This window comes from Triticum dicoccoides, chromosome 5B (genome assembly GCF_002162155.2).
Source record: "Triticum dicoccoides isolate Atlit2015 ecotype Zavitan chromosome 5B, WEW_v2.0, whole genome shotgun sequence".
Taxonomy (NCBI): Eukaryota; Viridiplantae; Streptophyta; class Magnoliopsida; order Poales; family Poaceae; genus Triticum; species Triticum dicoccoides.
Genome location: NC_041389.1, coordinates 706,622,751 through 706,629,284, shown reverse-complemented (window position 1 = coordinate 706,629,284; position 6,534 = coordinate 706,622,751). Strand labels below are relative to the sequence as shown.

At 40.9% G+C, this 6,534-nt stretch overlaps 1 non-coding gene and 1 pseudogene across 1 annotated transcript; one reads left to right on the top strand and one right to left on the bottom strand.

The window, feature by feature from the left end:
- The first annotated feature begins 1,019 nt into the window (after positions 1 to 1,019).
- On the top strand, positions 1,020 to 2,140 carry LOC119310646 (annotated as a pseudogene).
- A 2,039-nt stretch (positions 2,141 to 4,179) lies between these two features.
- On the bottom strand, positions 4,180 to 4,253 carry TRNAV-CAC. The gene has a single exon. It is a non-coding gene; the product is annotated as a tRNA-Val (tRNA).
- Between the last annotated feature and the right edge of the window lie 2,281 nt (positions 4,254 to 6,534).

The window sequence follows — 6,534 nt, the reverse complement described above, 5'->3', positions numbered from 1 at the left end:
ACACACACGTTTGCTAAAATCCATCCATGTGGATGGAGCAGTGAGTCCAGGCAGGGGTTCGGCATCGGTGGTTTGCAGTGACAGTGACGACAACTTCATGGGTAGCTCATCTCTAATAATGGGGATGTGTGTGACCCATTAGTGTTGGAGGCTATGGCATATGCCAAGAAGCCCCATCCTTAGGGCAGACCTTCATCTACAAAACTTTGGTGTTGCTAGTAATTCAAAACAAGTTGTGAGAGAGATTGCTGAAGGAAGCCAAGGCATGATCGGTGCAATCGTCAAAGAGATCAAAACTAGAGCAACTCTTTTTAATTGTAATTTTACTTTTGAAGGTCGCACGGACAATGATGACCCACATAGTTTAATTAGACTTTTTTTTATCTTTAGCTTCTAATCGTTATGTCTGGTTTGGCAAACCACATGACACAAATTGTATCCCACTAGTCGTGGTCTTTGATCAATAAAGATTAGCTTTATCTCTAACAAAATAGGGAGTATATCTAAAATAAACAATCACTCTGCTTCGACCACGCGCACACGACCGACCATGCTACTCTCTTCCTCGTCGCCTTCTTCCTCCCAGCAGAAGCATAGCACCTCCTCCGGAAGTCCGCTCCCCGTGCGCGCCCTGCTCTCGAGGCACGGTAACCTTCTATCCTCCACCTCCCTCTTGTCATCCTCGCTCCACTATGATTCTGATCTCAGTGTCGTCTGCTCTAGTGCCCGCAACCTGTTCGTCGAATTGCACGACCCTCCATCGGCACAGTCAACGACGACGTGCTGCTATAGTATGGGCACAAGGGGGCGCGATGTGTTCATGTGTCTAGGGGTGCGGGCGGAGTGTGGAGGCGCAACAGGCGGGAATGGGAGATGGAAGGTGGTCGCGGTGCTTCTGAATGCAGCTATGGGCTGAACCGGGTAGGCGCATAACTGCGTGGGAGCCGGTGAGCTCTGTTTCAGTGTGCTCCAACTGATAAATTCATGTGTTATTACTTGATTGCTTAACTGAAGACGACATGCCATATCACATTGTGACACTTCATGGAACAAGCCCAATATGGTTTTGCCCGTCTGGTTCAGGCACTGGAATCAACTGCAGCCGAAGACGTGTCCTGCTTCCACTTCCCTGGACACAACCGAGGGAAAGCACGGGGATTGAGCAAGGTGCTGATTTGGCTGTGCAATCCACCCACAACGTTCTCAGCTCTCTTGCACAGTCCTCGATGCTTCACATGGCTGGAGGTCTGGTTGATGCAGACAAAGTGAGCCAATGCCTCCAGTTGCTCCAGAGCTGAAGCCCGAGTTACCCCCTACTGTCGTCTTTAGATGCTGCAAGACCTCAGCTGAGTGAGAATGGAAAATATTTTGATGACTCGGTGGCTATGGCTTTAGAAACAAAAGATCAGCTGAGGGTAATCCCTGGAATATTTGTGCTGGACTTGTCAACCTTTGTTTCTGACTTCCTTGCAATTGATCCTCTTCGTATCACACTAAGTGCTTCAGATCTACAATTATCTGGATACGAAGCAGATGACATTTTTGCTGAAGAGCATCAAGTTGTATCTGAACTTGTTGGTATACAGGCATTGACGTTTGCAGACAACTTGGGGACCAGAAGGCAAGATGTTGAAAAGCTTGTACAGTGTGCAAAGCATCTGTCAGAAAAATACTACTCTGCAAAAGAATCCAGATTGAGAAAGGATAATTACGTTTGTAGCCCATTAGATAAGTTCTCTGTCAAGCTGACTCCAAGAGAGGCCTTCTTCACAAAGAAAAGGAGAGTGTGCATTGAGGATAGCCTTGGCGAGATTTGTGGTGAGTTTATCTGCCCGTATCCACCAGGTCTCCCTGTGCTGATCCCCGGTGAGGTAATAACACAGGATTCCTTATCTTACCTAATACATGTCAGAGACCAAGGCATGACAATCAGTGGAGCAGCTGATGGTGAACTCAACTCGATCATGGTATGCAACTTGTGATGATTATTCTGCTATTCCAGTATAACTATGTGACAGAGATATTTCGATGGTTCACGGACTCGTGAATCAGGATGCTCCGATAATCAGGATGCTTATTTTCCGACATATGGACAAAACTTGTCTAACAGAACAACTGACTGCTTGGCCAGACATTGAGAACACATCTCGTGAAGAAAGAGTTAGCTGTCAAGCCACAAGAGGATGAAAAAATTTATGTAGGGTCTATGGCATGTGGCCTCCTGTGAGTCTGAAGCATAAACCACTGAAGTGGCGACCTTTTCCTGTGAAGTGCCTTGGAATATAATGATATTCTGCTTTTCTCCACAGTTCTCTTCAAGAAAACAAATGAATTGGCTAGTAAGTAGCAGTTCCTGTGTGTTCCTTTCTTTTCCAGCTTTACCCCCTTTGGTTCTCCTCAGAATGGCTTGCTCGATCTGAATCAACTGTGACTCGGCTGCGGTTTGTACACCTTCCTGGTTTTCCTGAAGCATGTTGCAAGGTTGTCTAAGCAGGTACTCTACTGCACCTGTAAGTCCCACATCAACTCAAGAATTCATTAAATATTCCACAGAACGTGTATCAAAAGATTTTATCATCTAATGCATCGTTGCAAATGCAACCACCATTTTATTATTTGTGCAAGAAGAAGAGGCTATAGTGACAATACTTCCAAACTAAGGCCTCCACCGAAACATGGAGCTGGAAACAGTGACCAAAGCAGTAGATTCGGTTGCAAGAATTAGATTTAGGGACTAATCAACTCATTATTGTGATGATGATGATAATGATGATGCAGTTAGGTTTGTCACGGGCTGGCTTTCTGCCAGAAACAAAGCTCATCCTAACAAGGACCTGGGAGCTAACACTCTGTTGCCCCACACTGTGCTGCTTGTTTCCTTCCCAGTTAATTAAGCTCGTAAATAAAACAAATTTTTGGGTTGATCCTTGGCACTAATCCAACCCTGTTGTAATAACACAAGTGTGCCGCCATCATGACATGTCGGGTCGGGTCATGTTTATCTATTAAACAAACATGGTTTTAGTGTTCATACCCTGAAGGAGTTGCACTACCTAGCTGATCAACATAACTGTCAGTGTAATCCACTCAATTGTGATACACAGGTTTTAGTTTAATTTAAACTAAAATCATGACAAGTATTTTGGAATGGGGGGAGTAGTACATACTAATCCCAATTAATGAAACTGTTAGCAATGAAGAATCACATCAAAAATCTGCTTCCTGTTGCTTAAGCTCTGATTCAGACCCTCTGGGCCTGACTCAGGGCTGCTAATCTGTCTGGAACTTGAAGTTGGGTCAAATGCCTATAATAATTAAGAGGCTAAGCAAGGAGTCACGTTCCAACAGTAGATGAAGGTTCAGTGCTATATTGTGAATTACTCACTCCATAAACTAGTTTAGTGATCTAAATGCTCTTATATTAGTTTACGGAGGGAGTACGCCACGGATCAGAATTCGGTGTTGACATGATTTGACCTGTGTACATAGCAGCGGCTAGCGAGTTAGTACTTTCCTGAGACCTGTGAGTGAATTATTATTTCGCCGAACATTGAGGATACATCTCATGAAGAAAGTGACCATTGGAGAATCTACGATTACACTGCCGGGGTTACACTCAAAAGAATCTAAAATCAAGAGCTCGCAATTTAAATGGTGGCGACGGCCCCCCTTTCCAACGCTCCTCACGCACGCAGAGCCGTGCCTCCGGCGACCCAGAAGTGGCGCCATGGGGGATCAGCACGAAGGTGCGGATCCGACGAGAGGTGGGGCCCAGCATAAATAAATATAAATCTCATATAATTTATGCTCTCCCCATATTTATTTTAATGGTAGAAGAGGTTTACAAAATAAATAGTCTTCCTCAATGAACGATTATGGTTTCAAGCAAAGTTTTACATATCTTTTGTTGTGTTTTATTTGTGAAACAGTTATCTACCATGAGTTGTTGTATTTGACAACTTTTTTGTCCAATGCGCATCTCTATCACTACTATTTAACAAATGTTCTGGAACAAATGCAGATTATTAGTATTACCTAAATTTTGTTCAAAAGGTGAAGCAAAGTTTGCTGCAAGTTAAAATACGGAGTAGATAGGTTTTCCGTAAGAGTATCTGCAAGAGTATCCCGCAAAAAAATTCTGCAAGTGCAAATTCAAATCCGAATTCCCAAAAAAAAATGTGTCTGAGCCCAGGTTCGAACTGGGGACCTTTAGTGTGTGAGACTAACGTGATAACCAACTACACCACCCAGACCTGTCTGCCTAACGATTGTCAGTTCTATATTTATACAGAAGTAGGCGTAGTTTGTCAGAGGCTAATTAAACTTGGACTATTTTTCTTTTTCTTTTTTGCGGGGGACATGAACTATTTTTCTGACACAAAACAAATTATGGAACAAGATTCCAGTGAGATCTTCCCTGTGGATAAACTAAAGGTAAATTTTCCCTTCCCTGTTCGCCAAGTTGGGGGGCATGCAGCTTCTCAGAAGAATGTTCCCTGCAGCATTGGGTCGTGCAATTTCAAGAGGTTTCTGAAGAGGATAGTCATAGGAGGGATTTCCAAGGAGCTGGTGGTTCCAAGTTCAGGTGACAACAACTGACGGTGTACACACAAACACCTATGCACATTGCAACATACGAATAAAGGTATGGTTCTGTCGGTTCTGGAGCGAATAGGATTGTAGATCAAACAACATATTTTTCTGGTGGTTCTAAGTTCAGGTGCCAAGCAAAAACCAAAAGGAAATTTTTTTTTCAACAACTTATATATGTCTCTCACCGTTGTATCGACTTGGAAATCCCGGTGTACATCAATCTCGAGCAAGATTTTGGATTTCGTATGGTACAATAAAATCAAAGGCCTCCGAAATGGCGGATTTTTGAAAATTCAGATGAATTAGCCAAATAAAATTTGATTTTTGATGAAATTCCACTATTTTTATCTAACTTTTTGGTTATTTTTTTCTGTTTCTATTTCTCTTTCCTTTTTCCTCTTTTCATTTTTTTCCATTTTTTGTTTTCCTTTTGTTTCTAAAAAATGTCTCTATTTTTTTAATCAATAATATTTATTAAAGTGCATAATTATTTTGAATGTGACAACAGTTTTTACATTTTTAAACTTCAAGATTTTTTATTGGATAATATTTTAAACATTCGAGAACATTTTTAAAATTTAAGATCAATTTTTGTATTTGAGAAAAAAATCAAGAAACTTTTTTCTTTTGAGAAATCTCAATTCTTTATTACTCAAAGTTCACAATGTTTGGAATGCAAATAGCATCATGGGGTCCAATGTGGTGCCCCTGTCCTAAAGAATGAGAAAATTGGGCAAGCGAATGGGCTTCAATATTCGATGCAGCCTGCAGGACCCTCAAAAAGAAAATTACAATTAAAATTCGAATCTCACCATTTGATTTCAGCAATAATTTGACTATGCAACTTGATGCTTCCCTTCTGGGTGTCCCTTGCAACTTGCTTTGAATCCGTGGCGATCACAATGTCATGGAGAAAAGGATCCTCGGCCAAAGATAGTGCTTCCCTGCAAGAAATTATTTCGAGAGTAACCACATCTCAAACACCATGGATCACCAATGCAGATGAGCCTAGATAATTTTCATTTGAATCCAAGCAAAACGTTGTCGCAGAGCCCCCGATGCTTGATCAAGCCAGGCCCGCATCTACATGGACTTTGGCATATCCAACTGGTGGCGCCACCATACGAGGTAGACCCTGCCGACCATCCCTCGCATGTTGTGGTTGATTCAGTGTCTCCCGGGCGTCTGTGTCTAGCCTACTCGCGAGGCACAGGGAGCCCTCGCCTCTAGCGATATTGTCTCGGGCTGGCCCATTAATTGCAACCAACGTGAGGGCAGTTTGTTAGTTTTGTTACTTTTTTTAAATCGTTTTTCACTTTTTTTATATTTCAAAAAAATCAATATAAATAATTTACTTACATTAAACATTTACCGCATATATAAAATGTCTGCATGGCTTAAAAAAATATTTGTACCATTAAAAAAAATGGTCACATGTCTAAAAAAATGTTCATGGGACTTTTAAAAATGTTTATACAAAGTAAAAAAATGGTTTCATAATTTTTTTAAACTTGTTTCGTATCATTAAAAAAAATCATGACATTTTCCACAATTTTTATACAATGTAAACATATGTTCATATAATTTAATAAATATTTCTTACCATTCAAAAAAATATCAATATATATTGGAAAATGTTTAACATGTATTAAAAATGTGTATTAGAAGTAATGTTTGTCATGTATTAAAAAAATTCAACATGTATCACAAAAAGTATTTCCCGTGTATACAAAAATGTACCATGTCTACTAAAAAAAGTCGAGATGTATTTAAAAATTAAAGTAAAATATAATTTTAGAAAACAAAAAATAAATAAAACCCCCCAAAAATACATAAAAACAAATAAGAAAAAACTCACCCCTCCCTGGCTTGCTAGTTCCCCATCTTCGTCAGACGCTGTAGCACATGGCCCCGTCCATCCAGCCCCTTTGGCTCGCTCCT